The following is a 16,672-nucleotide window of genomic DNA, read 5'->3' as shown; positions in this document are numbered from 1 at the left end:
CCCTGTATCCCAATTTTTTTTATTTTTGTTTATTCTTACTACTATACCTGAAATGATTACATTTGTAACTGACAAATTCCTATTTACTGATGGTAGACCAGTAAATCATTTTATACCATTAATTTCCTATACAGTAGGCTAAATATCCTAGAGTCTATAGACGGATCTTCCAGAAATACACAATTATCAAAGAAGGCACCAAGCCGGGTAGGCTAAATAGCACCAGAAATACACAAAACCAAACTTACATCACACAGTATGGTTTACACAAAGCACAATAGAGATACATCAAATGATCAAATTCATAAGGGCCGTGTTGAGGGTTTAAACCTACGTCTGGGATGATCCCAGATGCGCCTTGGTTTGTTGTGCCATGACATGGTCAAAATTGCAATCAGGAGTGCTACTGCCCTCACAGATCCTGCAGCCTCTCCAAGAGAGACCATGGGTTTTACACAATTCCCCAAGGCTCTCAAGCAATAAGGGCCAAAAGTGTCAATAGCTTTTTGACAGCCCAAGTGCATGGGGAAATTGTGTAAAACCCGTTTGTCTCGGAGGCTGCAGGATTTGTATGACGGTAGCAGCACTCCTGATTGCAATTTGACCATATTGTAGCACAATCGACTACGGCGCATCTGGAATCACCCCAGATGTAGGTTTGAACTCATCACGGCACTTGTGAATTTGTTCACAGTACAGCAAATTTATTAGAAAACTTCTGACCAACTGAAGAACTAATGATGGAATTTCCAGCCATGCACCTTACACCTGTACTGTGAGTACATTATACAACCTGGGATTCCACAGGAATTCTGGAGGCTTCCACTAAAGCCAATCCAGGTTTTACACTGCACAAGTACACTGGTGTGCTTCCGTGCAAGTAGTTTAACTATGCCGAAGCTGGATCTCAACTAAAATAACACTAAAGCACACTGGTGTTGGTAAATTGACTGGCTTCAGTATAACCCTCCAGAATTTGTGTGGTTTCAATGGAATCCCAGGGGTGCATAACTTGCAAAGTCACGGTTCAAGAGTTATTACAGCCGAGTTTAAAATCATCCTACATCACTGGTTCAAGTCACCTTGTTTTAATCTTTTCATTAATTTACAGTACGTCACATTAGTGTGATTTCTTTTTGAAAATGTTATATTAGGCATTACAATATTTGGTCTAGTAATGCTAGGCAGCCTTATATTTGTTGGTTAAAATTTTTTTACATTTTGTCCAAATTTAATACAATAAGTCAACTTTCTGGTGATTCATCACTCCAGTAAACTATTTAGTTGAAATAATTTAGTACTTATTTTAGGATGGGCTGGTGAATTAAGAAAATGTTAAATTACAACTTAATTCATTTTAGGAAGCATCATCCCCTAATTTAATGTAGTTAACTTCACGTCTAACCATTTGCCCATTACACTAATAAAGCTACCTTTATATATGGAACTATTCTATCCTATTACAAAAATGGAATAAGGGTGATGCAATGTAGCGTGTTCATCTTCAATTTTGTGTTCATCTTGTGTTATACCTCTTCATCTTTACTGCTATACTGCACCTGGAATTAAAATTACTATATTAGTATTCACAAATCAATCTAGTTTTATTGCATGGAAGAAATTTTGACAATTCTTTAACCATTATGAAATTTAGATGACCTTTTCTTCTAAATTTCATAGGTATGGAAACTCTCATAGCAATGTTGGCCTACTCTACTACAGAGATAGGATGCAGGAATAGACAAGTGGAAATTAAAAGTGATACCTACTGGGGAGTTAGAGGAACCAGGTTTGTGTTTGATGTGTGCAAGATATTGTGAGAGTCTCGGGTGAGGAGGGAGAACAAGAGCAGACAAAACAGATGGCTGGAATGAGGATGGATTCCAACTTTGAGGGACATTTGTCTGGGAGAATGAAAAAACAGGTTAGGGCTGAGAAGGAAGACTAGGTCAAAGGTGAAGGTCACAGTGGTTGTAGAAGTGGGAGGAGGTGGAGAAGTGCTGCAAATGTTGCGAGAAGACTGGAAAGGGTGGAACTCCAGTTGGGCATAAACGGTATAAGGAATAAAGACAAAACACTCACTCGAAGGTTAAACCCCACTCCCAGCTGGTGCACTGTACCGGGAAGAAACGGTAGGTTTTCTGAGATGTGCATTAAGGCATAGAGATTTTGCTATGATTTACCGGATTAAAGTCCGGTTTCGATGTTAAACCAACTTCACCCGGTCCCAGATACTATCGAAAATAGTTATCACCAACGCAGCACCAGTGGACGTCGGCGCAGAACTGAAGCGAGGAAGCTCTGGAACAACTGCTCCAGAACATCATGATGCCCTTCGAAATGCTGAACTGATCATCTTGCCTACCCGTCGCTATCTGGCTGATAGAAAAATTTGTCAGCCGAATCCATGATAACTTGCTCTGAACTCTACAGCTGCTGCAGCAGCAAACCCAAGCAGTGGAAAACGGCTTCAGATGCCTCGACATATCAATCATCCCAGACACCGTAAAAAAAAGAACGCTACCACCTATGCCAATACTACAATTACGACCACTACACCAGGCACTAGACACAGGAAAAGTGGAACATCTGCACTGAAAATCATTACAAAGTCTTCCAGTCGACCACTCATCGGTGCATCAACTGTGAAGGACCACATACCACAGTTTCCTTGGACTGTCCAAGAGAAACTGAAGAAATTCAGAAATCGACACCCCTCACATCAGCCGGCGAGCTTCAACAAAGTCACGACGTTCCCAACTCGACCCAACTCCACTGCTTCAACAGTCTGCACAGACTTACTGGGGCCCCAATTCACAGGCGACGGCAGCCCAGTCCACCAGGTCATCAACCAATCAATCAGCGGCCTCTGCTGCCATCACCCTGGTCCCTGTACTGATTCACCTTGCAGAGAAGCTAGCAAGAACAGACATTGCCAAGTACGTGAAGATACTCGACAGACTGCTTGCTGCAAACGGTCTACCCAAGATGTCGGTTCCAGTAGACCTAATACTGCCTCCGCAAGCTACCTCAACTCAATGAGGGCAGACCCGAACAGCAACCGTACCAATAAAGTATCAAGCAACAATATCAACGACACGTGGTGGAACTGACAGCAATGCTAGCAGCACAAACTACTCAAGCACCAACTACTGCACCAACCCAAACCACTTCAGACCCGAGAGCCCAGCACCCATTGGTTACCTCAACTCCCACCGCTGACGTGCGCCTAAAACCGACAAAGGCAAACTAAGATCAAGCAGCTGCAACAGCAACCGAACCAGCAACTCAACCAGCGAACGACGAGGAACTTTAAATCTCCTATATCGAACCCGATGAAGGCAGGAAACGCAAGGTTGACAGGAGATGGTCCTGTTACTGTCTTCATCGCAGCTGAAGCCAACTTCCATGGTAACAGCAGTACAAGACAAATGGCCCTAAAATGCAACCGGATCATCGCCAACAAGAACCCAAACAAATTTCACATCAGAATGCTTGTCCACAACACAATGGACCATCACACTGATTCAGAAATCGAATCACCTCTACTACCTGAAGTACATCGACCTAAAATACCGTCCAATTGAGGGAACTGAAATCACCTACGAATCCGAAGACCCGGAAGGAACCCTGCTACCACAGGTGATGTGCGAACACCGAAGATACATCAAATTTTAGTCAATAGACCACAGTCCAACTCAATAGAGAAGACGCCTCCTCCAAGCAAGATAGAGCACCTCACAAACTAGGACCAACAGCCAACCACCTCAGCACTAGCCTCCTGCCGCAGAATAAGAACAAGAGAACGTAAATAAAGCTCTAAGCCAAGATCAATACATCATGCCAACCCATGGTGAATAGGCCACCAAACTATCAAGCCTCTGCTATCTCCACATCCAAATCCTCTTCCAAGAATTTCACCGCCCCCATCCCTCTCCCTTCCCCATCCTTTCCAAGTCCTTAGGATATCAAATCTGAATCGGATGCCAGTTGGTGATCATTGATGAACACCCTCGGCCTCAGATAAAGAAGAGGGAGAGCTGGTGGAGGTTCAAGTCTGAGACTTGTGGAACTGAGGAAAGGGAAGAAAAGAGCGATTCAAAGCACGGGAAAAACTTGTCAGACTTAAGACGGCAGACCTCTGGGAAAAATACGCCTCGCATACATTACCAGGGTAGCGAGAGGCCAAGGGCTGGCCACTGCAGGAAGGGGCACTATCTCAAACTGCACCATTCCCCTTTTTAACAAGGGCATCTTACAGCATCATATCCTTTATCACCAATCTGGACACCCAACTCGCCTCCAAGGGCGGCTCCCCACGGGCAACCCCTCCTGCGAGTGGTCTGATGACCACAACAGGATCCTTACAGGTTCAGTTATGAATATACAACACCCAGAGGGATGGGTTGCGAGGTAGGTGGTGGTGTGAGGAACCCTCCCACCCCCCCACACACACTGACTGGTCGTACACAAGACTTTCCTTCCCCACCATCTCAAGGTGAAACTTAGAGGGGTGGGTGGGTACCTGATCAAGTAACTTTCATACAATGAACGAACTCCAATTTTGCTCTTTGGCAGGCTAAACGATGCGCTTTTGTCCTCACTGGGGAACGACACGCGCCACTGCCCCGCATGTAAATATGCCAGGAGGCAGGTGGCAAACAGGAGTCCTCATAATATTTGACAAACGAGCCCCTAGCACACATGCTGTGAAAAAGGCACTTTGTCTTATTTCAGCAACAGAGGCCTGCCCTCATTTCAAAAAACTTATCTGCTGCGGATCGAAGTGTTCCACAGAAATATAGCAGTCTCCGTGGTGTAGTGGTAAGACACTCGCCTGGCGTTCCGCGAGCGCTATGTCATGGGTTCGTATCCTGGCCGGGGAGGATTTACTGGGCGCAATTCCTTAACTGTAGCCTCTGTTTAACGCAACAGTAAAATGTGTACTTGGATGAAAAAAAGATTCTTCGCGGCAGGGGATCGTATTCCAGGGACCTGCCCGAAACGCTACGCGTACTAGTGGCTGTACAAGAATGTAACAACTCTTGTATATGTGTATGTATGTATATATATATATATATATATATATATATATATATATATATATATATATATATATATATATATATATATATATATATTTATTTATATATATATAAATAAAAAAAAAAAAAAAAAAAAAAAAAAAAAAAATGTAGCAAGCCGCCAGTTTCCACCCTCCGTGGACTGTATAGCACAAGGGATGGCTAGAGGACCGGGTCGGAAGCGACATGCGTCCCGAGATAGTGCCAGAGAACTTTAACGCCTGAGGGTTCGACCTCAGCAGGGTAGACCGCCTACTCCCCATTAAGGTGGAGCCGCCAACTAAGATACTCCCGCCTATCACTCTACGGACGAACTCAGCCGGATTTTATTTACTTTGGCCTAGCATAGTTCGCGAAAGAGTAACGCTTATGATTGAGTCCAATAAATAAGTACACAGTGCATGTATGAGATGCGAATGCGCATAGTATATTATTTCGTTGGTATGTTCACCCTACTGACCGTCGGCTCGCAGTGGTAGCAGTTGCCATAGTTGTGCAACCCTTGCTGAAACCGAAGCGGTGGCGTGTCTGGCGCAAGCAGCTAGACGGCCAAATTCGGGTTTTCAGCGCGTTGGCTGGGGGCGGCGGAAGCAGCAGCCGCCGTGTTTGTTACTGGTGCTCGAGGGAGCAACCACCTGTCATGACGGAGGTGGTGCTGCTCCCGTGCTGTGCTTTGCCCTCGTCAAAAGGCGTAGCCAGAGTGCTCGCCGACGGGTGGCGTACTTAAGATGTGTGACTGCGCGCCGAGACGGTCGTGTTGTCCCTTGACCGACCGCCCGAGCGATGATCATTAAGGTTCAGAAAAATACCAGCGTACGATAAAACCCACCGTCGACCTCGTCAATCTGAACGAACCTACCCGCCAAATTTACGCATAATAAGAGGCAAAGAAACCAACAGGGATTCCCTTAGTAAGGGCGACTGAACGGGGAAGAGCCCCGCACGTAACCTTGCGTCTTAACCGGCACGAAGGGTGTTTTGGAGGGTCTGGCACGCCGTCCCATATACCCTAAGTCAAGCTGACAATATACTCGCATCCAAATGTGATGTGCGCAAAGACCCTTCTACCAAGAAATTGTATATTGAACAAGGGCAGGATAGAACAGGTTAGTCAATCCTTTCCAACTAATATTTATGTTCATCTAGCAGTAGATAGGTACCTGGGAGTTAGGAAACTTATGGGGGTTGCATCCAGGAAAAGGTTCAATCGGGGGGGATGGGGGGAGAGAAAGGGAAGGGAACTATTAGGGGTAAGGCGCCAAGCCATTACGACTATATAGCACTGGGTCAGGATAAGGATTTGGGATGGGACGGGAGGGAAGGAACGGTGCCCAACCACTTGTACGGGGATTGAACACCTACCCGCATGAAGAGGGGAGGGAGAGAGAGAAGGAAGGAGGGGACCTTGATGCAGGCTTCCTGGCCAACTATAATTATTACATTAATTTCAAACCAGTCTGTATCCCATTATTTTAAACACACTGCTCCCTTCATAAAAATTCACAATATTTAAAAGAACTACCAACTCCATGCATGATCTTAAGTCCTTCTCTATGGCTTTGTTAAAAACATTTTCAAAGTCTATAAAAGTCTATAAAGGCCATGAGGCTCCATGTAAATTTACCCCATTACCTTCATACGAGAACTTTTCATTATCGATCAATTTATCAGTCATCTCCAGGATACTTGTAATGCACTGCACTACACACTTTGCTTCTTTATATTAAAACATTCACACATTGAAACCACCCTATGTTTTCCACAGAACATGATGCACCAGTCATTTTACATCCACATGTCCCCAATTACAGCCGACTGCACTGGCAAATGTAGGAACTGTGGTCACATGCCCAACAGTTCAATTATAATAGTCATACTGTACACATTCAATCCATCCATACCACAACCATCTTCTTGAGTTCACTCACTTTTTTTGTCTCGCAGCCGTACACAAGTGTCGGCAAAGTTTCATGCGACCTCTATTCCATACCCTGCATTCCCAGCTTCTACCCAGCCTCTACCCAGATCTTTAAATGCACCAGTACAATATCCTCTTGTCACTCCCAGGTCTTATAATTTATCAACCATTCCTAGCGCATCACATTCACAATTTCCACTTCACTTTTTAGTCACACATTCATGAATCTGATAAAAGGACAGTTTACATTCATACAACTGGTCATTTGATCAATACACAATACCCCTTTCGTTAATATATTAAAAGTGAACCCATGCTTTACTAGCAGTGCACCTACTGCACTTATCAGCACTGTGCCAATTCCACATATGCTCACCTCCAGTCCTTTACTTACATGATACAGTACACATTCCCCCCTTTTGACTTTTTTCGGCAATTTACTGTACTATTTCATTCACTATCCACACTCTCACAGCAGTTAGTAAATTAAAGTCTTACTTTTGAAAGGTTGAGCTGGTCTGCAAAATGTTAAATATCCTCGTATCCATTCTCTTCCACCGAGATGACGTTCATCACGTTCATCGATGCCATCAATCCAGATATTTCTGTAAAATTTAATCTTGTTACAATAAGAACCAAATGTAACGATTCAATACAGATCAATTTGTCTAGTCTGCTGTGCTTTAAACTGCTAAGAGATGTACGTATACAGTGTTCTATTACATGTAACTGCTGCATGGGGAAATAGTTACATTTTATGTTGTACTTTCAAGTCCCGTTACTACTAGGTTTGATCAATTACTCAAATAGTAGATTTAATTCACTGAATAAATATAAATCTAGAAAGGGGACAGATCAGAGGGAAACAACGCAAATAATTTTAATAAATTACTTTTAGTATTTCTAACATTTTATGCAGAGTTGTGGATACCTGCACGGTACACTTGACCCCCGCCAAAAATGGGATATGACCTAATAGGGCAGCGAGGGAGGCAGAGATCGAGCCATAGCAGAAAGTACATAGTCAAGAGCTCTCCTTTTTCAACAGTAGTAGTCCTGCATCAAAAGCTCTCCAACGCACGAAGTACCACCTTGCCCCTACCCCTCGTGCCTCTGACCGAACCAAAACCTATCTCTGACAACAGCCTTTCTCAACGATCTGAGCAGGAACCCTAAGTTGGTACTGTAAGGGGGCAGGGGATGGGATAAAAGAAATTACACATGACTAATAGCATTTTCATGCATGTTACTGAAGGACTTGCCTCCTAGGTCTAGGCATAATCATCCTGGTACTATAGCCGCCGCCACCATCGCCACTACCCGCGCCACACTAAGACCACAACGCCTCACAGGCCGGGTTTTCTCGTTTTGCATGGGATAAACTCTTAAAGAGAGCCCTTGTTGGCCTACGTGTTAAAAAGAGTGCAGTGATAAACAACGCTAGAAGGAAATTTCGATAAAACTCTTGTACAATTGTGTAAACAAAATCCGCTCTGTTGTGGGTGCTGGTAGAGAAGGGTCAATGTTGACCTTACTATGGAAGTCAGGTAACTAACACTTGCACACGTCTATGAAAACACCCATTCCCCCCCCCCCCCCCCACCAACACGTGCACCAGCCGCTAGCAAGCGTGACCCCCCAACCCACCTACAGCGGCAGATGAGAGCAGCAGCCATAGCCAATTTCTTCAAGAGTGGTGCTGGAAATTAGAACATCGCACGAAGGCGCTACCCACCAAGGCCTATTCGGTGTCGGATGAATGGTCGAATCATTAAGGGCCCACAAAATACTTTAGTCCGACAATTAGTGCAAGCCACACTAAGCTAGTCTCCCTGTTGTGTTAGTTTTATAGGGACATCTAGGAGGGAAGATATGGATCGGACTAGGGATGTAAACAATGAGGAAAAAAAGGTTCATTAGAGGAACGCTAGTTGCAAGGCAACTAGCATAATAAAACAAAGCCTGGATGACCTATAGAAATGCAAAAATTCAGGAAGAGGTGGAGAGAATGGGAGAAGTATAACAGGTACTGAATGAAGACTTAACTTCACTACAAAGGCAGCTTCAAAAATTACACATTGATCCTAAAATTAAATAGTAAAACTGAAGCAAGGAAATCTCTCAGCAGGGAGACAAGTGTGTGAAGAGGTTATATTAACTAGATGAGTAAAGGCAGGCAACAAAGGAAGCGGACAGGATAATAGTCGAGAATTAAACAGGAAAAGAGTAACAGATTGAAGGGAAAAGACAGCAAACAAGTATTTGTAAAAAGTTCAGAGGGAAAAATAATAAAGGCAACAGAGAGACTAAAAACTTCCCAAGCCATGAAATGTACAAGGCAGAAGCTGGAGTGTATGTGGTGGTAATCTTAAACCTATCAGAGCCCGAAGGGAGAAACAGAACAAAATGAAAAATTCTACACAAAATTCAAGCCAGAGACGCAACAAGGGAAATAAGAGCAGTTTTGCAAGCTAGGCAAGTTTCACAAATCAACCAGCAAGTTATTTTTATGAACAGCAAACCAATTAAATACAAGCTGACGAGATTTGAGGAACGAGGAAAAGTACAATAATTGGACATGTCTAAAGAGGAAAGTGAGGCAACAGTCTGGAAAGAGAAGCAAACGAGAAATGCAAAGACCAGAAAATGGCACAAATGGGGCACAAGATGAAGCAAATCTGGCAACAGTACAACACAGGGAAATAGTGGGACTGACCAGCTTAACAATGCAACGGCACTATAAGAGCAGGGCTGCTCAGCTAAGGAAGCATGAGCAGGCAAGAGACTAGTTCACCCTTTCATGTTCGTTCATGCCAATCTAGGTGGTGGTAGACGAAAAAGTAAACCCCATGAACAGAATGCAGGCAAGCTAAATAAAGAACAAGGAAAGCCAGGAGAAAGTCCAGAGAACTAGTAACAAAGGACGAGGCGCCAAAGAAAACTAGAAATCAACACCCGAGTTAAGCTGATGTAAGAAATTTAAGAATTGCTGCAAAAGCTAAGGAACAACCAAAGCTGTTCTAGACACTCGCCTGGCGTTTCACGAGCGCTTTGTCCTAGGATCGTATCCAAGCCGGGGAGGATTTACTGGGCGTCAATCTTCAACTGTAGCCTCTGTTTACCCAACAGTAAAATGGGTACCTGGTTGTTAAACGATTTGGCGACTTGTATTCCGGTTAATATTAGGATTAAGGACTTGCCCGAAACTCTACGCGTGCTAGTGGCTGTACAAGAATGTAAGAACTCGTATGTATAAATTTATAAAAACAATCTAATTTATAATAGTTCAAAGAAAAATGTAAAACTTATAATACTCACTATAAAGAGCCTCAACAAAGGTTTGAGGTGCAAAAGTATGTTGAAGGTTGCATTCTAGGTGGCCTCATGGTGTCACGTTTTCATCTTGCCAGCAGACTGCTGCCACTATCAGCTTCAAAAATAGTGTTCCAACTTCCACAGGATCTGGGGAAATTTTACGTATTACAAAAAATCTAAGCACCACTTAAACTGGGTAAACGCAGTCACTATTCACAAAAATAGTTAAAAAAAATATAGCGTGGTTCAAATGTCTCCATACATGCATCAATTGTTTTAGCACCAGTTTTCGGGTTGCTGGATTAGTCTCCATAGTCCCATGGAGACCTCCGAGGTCCTCAGATCATTGTTGTGGCCTCTATGTGGACACTAAAGCCACGTTGAATCAATTATGAAAACGCTCCGCCGAGCCAGGTGTATCGGGGAAAATTAGTGTTCTAAAAAATTTCGCGGATGACAGCGGGTGTTGAAATTGCATGACTGGATTCATGGTTCCCCGAGACTAGGATGTAATGAGATCGAGATTTTAAAAGTGCCTTCAGTTTTTAAGATCACTAATGCAGAAAATTTTAGGAAATCAGTACAAGCAACTGTATTGTCCAAACTAATACATTTTATGGAAGTGAATGGGGTGACAGCTGACATTAGTGCCGGCCATATTAAGGCACTAGATAGCTGGCTGAACGAGGAGTGGCCTTTGTCTAGTTAGCATCACGATAAATCCAACAGGCGAGAGAAGCAGCTAAACTTTGAAAGTTAGTTTGTCACTTAAATGATCAGATTTTGGTTAAAACTAAACTATAATGGACTAATAATAAGCCGTCTTTATATAGGCCCAACATTTACAATGAAAGTCAGGCATATATGGGTGTAAATATATACAGCATCCAAACTTGACCCGACTCTTCATTGCAGTTACATAAGATTGCATAGGGATTCAAACAGGAAAAACCCATTAGATCTAAAGAGGGTACTCGAATGAAAGCTTAGTGGTACAAACCATGCTAGTTTAGAAATCGTTTTAAGTACATGACTAAATTATTTGGCAAACTATACCATGTTTACCGTTCTAAAAGATACGAGGCAAGCACAAAAAATTGCATTTTATTTAATGATTAGAGCCCGCCAACTTTTCCGACCCACGGTCTCCAAGCAAAATTTGACAGCGATGTCAAGAATAAAATTCAGTTTGATTTCGAATGTGAAAGTCAGATCTGAAAATTTTTTTAAGGATCATGTACACGAGTGTGAAGTTTGCGAAAAGCAAGAACCAATATTACTAATGGTCATTATGAAGACTGCTTCTAGGCTCGTCAGTCCTTTGTAAATGGTTAAACACTTGACTAGACTTTACTTCAAAATAAATAATCAGAGGTTATTTTCCTTCATATATTAGTCTATTTAAATAGATACATGCTGCCCGCCCTCGCTTCTCTGACATTGCTGTAAGCAAAATGTTGCCAACGCCTGATTTAGAGAGAAGGCAATGTAAAATTTAAATGTACTTCTAAATAGTCTTGGCCTTTATTGACATTCAAAATCTTTTGAAAAGTTTAGCTCTAAACGGATGTAAGAAATTCTAATACAGAACGTTCTAGTGAATTTATGAATAGTCTATCGTCAATTTTTTATTTACAGTTTAAAGCCACCAAAGTATTATTCATACACTAACGTTCCCTTTCATTCTGCCCGAAACGCTGCGCGTACTAGTGGCTTTACAAGATTGTAAATACTATGCTATGTATTCTCACAAACCCAATGTACCTTGTATATAAATAAAATAAATATTCGTGTTCAGTTTAGCACTTCACACTTAAGCATTAAAACTTCCTTTTAGCTCAAAAATTTAAATATAACATTCACAAATTATAATGGCTTGGAAATTGGTTTGAAAACTTACATATCTCAGGGGAACAATTGGCATGGGCTTAATATATTGTTCGAAGGTTATGAGTTCGGTTGATTAAAACCATTATCGCATGCGTTTAAAAGGCCTCTTGCAATTTTCTTTTGTACTTGTTATTTTACTCAAGTACTTCCTAGTTAGCATCAGTAAATATATATTGTACAGCTTAAACCATTTACCAGTTAAAAAAATACCATATAAATGCCGTATTCAACCTAGGTTCAAAAGCATTTCCATTTAAAACTAGAGTTTTCTGCAGATAACTAAATACACTGCTATACCATGCGTTTTTCTTTAAATTAAAAAAAATATATTTTGACGATCATCAATATAAAAGCCAAAATATAGTAATTTCTATTAAAACTAAAAAATGACTTCATAATATGGTCAAATTACCCTGTCCATGTATGTCAACTGCTGACGTCAAGATTCTAGTTTTACTCAACTGGAAGGGAAGGGGGGAGGGGGGGGTTGTGGAATACGGGCAAACCGATAAATTGGTAAAATGAAAATTATTGCAAGTGTTTACCAGTGAACACCTAGCCAATCATCCCAACGGACGGCGACGAAAGGAGTTTAGTTATTAAACCATATATACAAATAGTCAGGACCAAAATGTTAATATTTTTTAGGAAAGCATAGAGGAAAGATTTAGGTGTATGTACGGCCAAGCCCTACATAGTTTTACATGCAAAAACTATCGATAGAAACCCTACACAACGAAAACTCTCTAAATCAGTTTGCGAAGCTTCATGTTCGAAATTACACGGGAAGGGGGGAGGGGGCGAGTAAGATTCCGAACACATTAATAACGTAACATTTCCAACACTAAACCGAATACATTACTCGCAATGAGATAGTCCTTACTTGGGAAAGTTCCCAGATCTATAGATATATTATTCAAACAATTATCACGGAAAGTAATTACATTTTGACAAACTAAATATAACAGTAACGATATAGCACAAATGGGCCCCATACTTGCAAGCTCACAGCAGAGTTACTAACTTTAAATACCATGTTGGGTGTAGTTGCTGGAGTGACGGGCCCGACCTCCGCGTCCAGTGACAGTCAGCCAAATACTAACGCGGGCCGGCAGTCCGGCTGCCGCCCATGCAGTACCATCAGTTCTACCCAATAAGAACAGTCCACGTCATTAATGACGTCACAATCCTATCAAACGTCCTCGTATTGTGCTTTATTTGCATCAAAAGTTTTATTACATTTAAATGAAAGTTCTTGAAGAACATAAAGAAATACTAATGATAATTACAATATAAATAATTATAGAAATAAGAAAACGTTAAATGCCACTGACTTAACTACTTCCCCCCCAAAACTACGGTCGTTAACCCCCCCTCCCTTGTCGCCCATACAACCAACCCTACAAGGAGGGCGAGCCTCAACCACACCAGTAAATCGCTTCTAGTCGTTGGCTTAATGACACAACTTAACGTTCGTTGACCTCTGATTGCTTGGGATTTAGTCTTCAGTGTTCTAGTGCAGCGTCAAGAGTTACTGTACGATGGGAACATTTTTGGTTACTCAGAGTCTGTTTTGCTTTTAGAATGTTTGTCAATATGTTTATTGTTTGTGATGTGTATATGTATGTATTAACACGATGTGCTGAACGGGGTGAGAATAGCTTGAGCTACCTCATCCCTTTGTGTGTATTTTACATCACTAAACTTATTTAAATTGTTTTACTTCAGAGCTGTTGGAAGGAGCATTCCAAGCAAGCAATCGCCTCTACGAGGGTCTTTAAGCTGCAGTTAAGTTATTCCCTTGCAAACTTTTGTCGCTTAATAAATATATAAATACCTTGCATATTTTTTTTTCTCCTTTTTAATGTAACATTTTTTTCCCCCCTCCTTACTGTATAGTGTCTGGCATGATTCCTCCTTGTGATTATTTCCTTCTGGAATAAATTGTGCAGTTCTAAAGTAATGTTTATCGCTAGAAGCTTTTAAACAAAGGTTGAGTAGCTGGGTACAATAATGCCAGGATTGAGAATTACGAACATGAACAGCTAAAACCATGACCTTAAAATTAAATATTGACATTGATAATAAAGTACAACATAAAAGCTGAGCTGCATGCAAGATTCCTATAAGTTGTAGGGTCACTCGTGTGACCCTGGTACTGGTAATGTGCTGTAGCAGGTGGGGTCCTTAAGGCTGATCTGGCTCTTTATTTGCAGAACACAATATACCTGCGGGTTCACCCACACATTTAACGTTTATTCTTACTGTATCTTGCATTAAACATATTTAACATGACTACAAAAATTAGCTTTGTAGTGTGAATATCTAATAGCAATTCTGGGGCAAGGGTTTGTATTTTTTTTGGACTATGCATCGTGCATAAAATTCATTATCGGGGGACAGGCAGCCAGTGTATTCATGTACGTTAGGCTTATATCGCCCTACCTCCCCCCCCCCCTCCCTAAAGATCGGATTGCTGACCCCGCCCATGATGCAACCCGACAACAAGCCAACTCCTGATCACCTAACTGTTACACTATAGCCTTCCCGGTTTGGTGCCTTCTTTTGATAATTACTTATTACTTTCATAGGCCGGGCGTTCAAAGAGTATTCCTAAATTTAGGCTTATTTTACTTTTGTTGGGAGGCATTTGGTTAGTCGTTGACATGACGGAAGAATCGGCAAAAAAAAAAATATTGCCAGGGGGAACGTCAGTACTTGAGTCTTTCACAGAAGCACGCGGTCGCCTGTCCCTCAATAGATTTCTTGGTGACTGATACTTTTGATGGGTGTCCTGGATGTCATTGGAGCACTCCCAGGGTGTCCTGGAGCACTCCCACGGTGTCCTGGAGCATTCCTGGATCGGAATTTCAAACTGCGAATACGTGCAGAGAGCCAGAATTGGCTCCAAAATATGGGTCGGGTATCGTATTTTGGATGTTTGGGATATTTTGAAAACTGCAGGGGGGGGGGGGGGGGGTAAAATGTGACCCACCGCAGCTTTCAGTAATTAACATTTTCGCATAGCACTCCCAGATGTCCATGGAGCACTCCAGGGTGTCCCTGGAGCACTTCCAAATTTCCCTGGAGCACTCGGATGTCCCTGGAGCACTCTCGGATGTCCCTGGAGCACTCTCGGATGTCCCTGGAGCACTCTCGAATGTCCCTGGAGCACTCTCGAATGTCCCTGGAGCACTCTCGAATGTCCCTGGAGCACTCTCGAATGTCCCTGGAGCACTCTCGAATGTCCCTGGAGCACTCTCGAATGTCCCTGGAGCACTCTCGAATGTCCCTGGAGCACTCTCGAATGTCCCTGGAGCACTCTCGAATGTCCCTGGAGCACTCGCGAATGTCCCTGGAGCACTCGCGAATGTCCCTGGAGCACTCGCGAATGTCCCTGGAGCACTCGCGAATGTCCCTGGAGCACTCGCGAATGTCCCTGGAGCACTCGCGAATGTCCCTGGAGCACTCGCGAATGTCCCTGGAGCACTCGCGAATGTCCCTGGAGCACTCGCGAATGTCCCTGGAGCACTCGCGAATGTCCCTGGAGCACTCGCGAATGTCCCTGGAGCACTCGCGAATGTCCCTGGAGCACTCGCGAATGTCCCTGGAGCACTCGCGAATGTCCCTGGAGCACTCGCGAATGTCCCTGGAGCACTCGCGAATGTCCCTGGAGCACTCGCGAATGTCCCTGGAGCACTCGCGAATGTCCCTGGAGCACTCGCGAATGTCCCTGGAGCACTCGCGAATGTCCCTGGAGCACTCGCGAATGTCCCTGGAGCACTCGCGAATGTCCCTGGAGCACTCGCGAATGTCCCTGGAGCACTCGCGAATGTCCCTGGAGCACTCGCGAATGTCCCTGGAGCACTCGCGAATGTCCCTGGAGCACTCGCGAATGTCCCTGGAGCACTCGCGAATGTCCCTGGAGCACTCGCGAATGTCCCTGGAGCACTCGCGAATGTCCCTGGAGCACTCGCGAATGTCCCTGGAGCACTCGCGAATGTCCCTGGAGCACTCGCGAATGTCCCTGGAGCACTCGCGAATGTCCCTGGAGCACTCGCGAATGTCCCTGGAGCACTCGCGAATGTCCCTGGAGCACTCGCGAATGTCCCTGGAGCACTCGCGAATGTCCCTGGAGCACTCGCGAATGTCCCTGGAGCACTCGCGAATGTCCCTGGAGCACTCGCGAATGTCCCTGGAGCACTCCCAGGTGTCCCTGGAGCACTCCCAGGTGTCCCTGGAGCACTCCCAGGTGTCCCTGGAGCACTCCCAGGTGTCCCTGGAGCACTCCCAGGTGTCCCTGGAGCACTCCCAGGTGTCCCTGGAGCACTCCCAGGTGTCCCTGGAGCACTCCTGGGTGTTCTGGAGCACTCCTGGACGTCCCTGGAACACTCCCGGGTGTCCGGGAGCACTACCAGATGTCCTTGGAGCACTCCTGGGTGTCCTGCAGTTCTCCCGGATGTCC

The 16,672-nt window shown here is 43.7% G+C and overlaps 1 long non-coding RNA gene across 1 annotated transcript; it reads right to left on the bottom strand.

The window, feature by feature from the left end:
* Window positions 1–3: 3 nt before the first annotated feature.
* On the bottom strand, window positions 4–13,386 carry LOC138355566 (uncharacterized). The gene is made up of 4 exons (XR_011223971.1): window positions 13,232–13,386; window positions 10,321–10,464; window positions 7,501–7,607; window positions 4–1,559 (listed from the first exon to the last, which is right to left on the bottom strand). It is a non-coding gene; the product is annotated as an uncharacterized lncRNA (long non-coding RNA).
* Window positions 13,387–16,672: the final 3,286 nt, after the last annotated feature.

This window comes from Procambarus clarkii, chromosome 68, assembly GCF_040958095.1.
Source record: "Procambarus clarkii isolate CNS0578487 chromosome 68, FALCON_Pclarkii_2.0, whole genome shotgun sequence".
Taxonomy (NCBI): domain Eukaryota; kingdom Metazoa; phylum Arthropoda; class Malacostraca; order Decapoda; family Cambaridae; genus Procambarus; species Procambarus clarkii.
The sequence above is the reverse complement of the archived record's forward strand: the minus strand, read 5'-3'. Positions and strand labels throughout refer to the sequence as shown.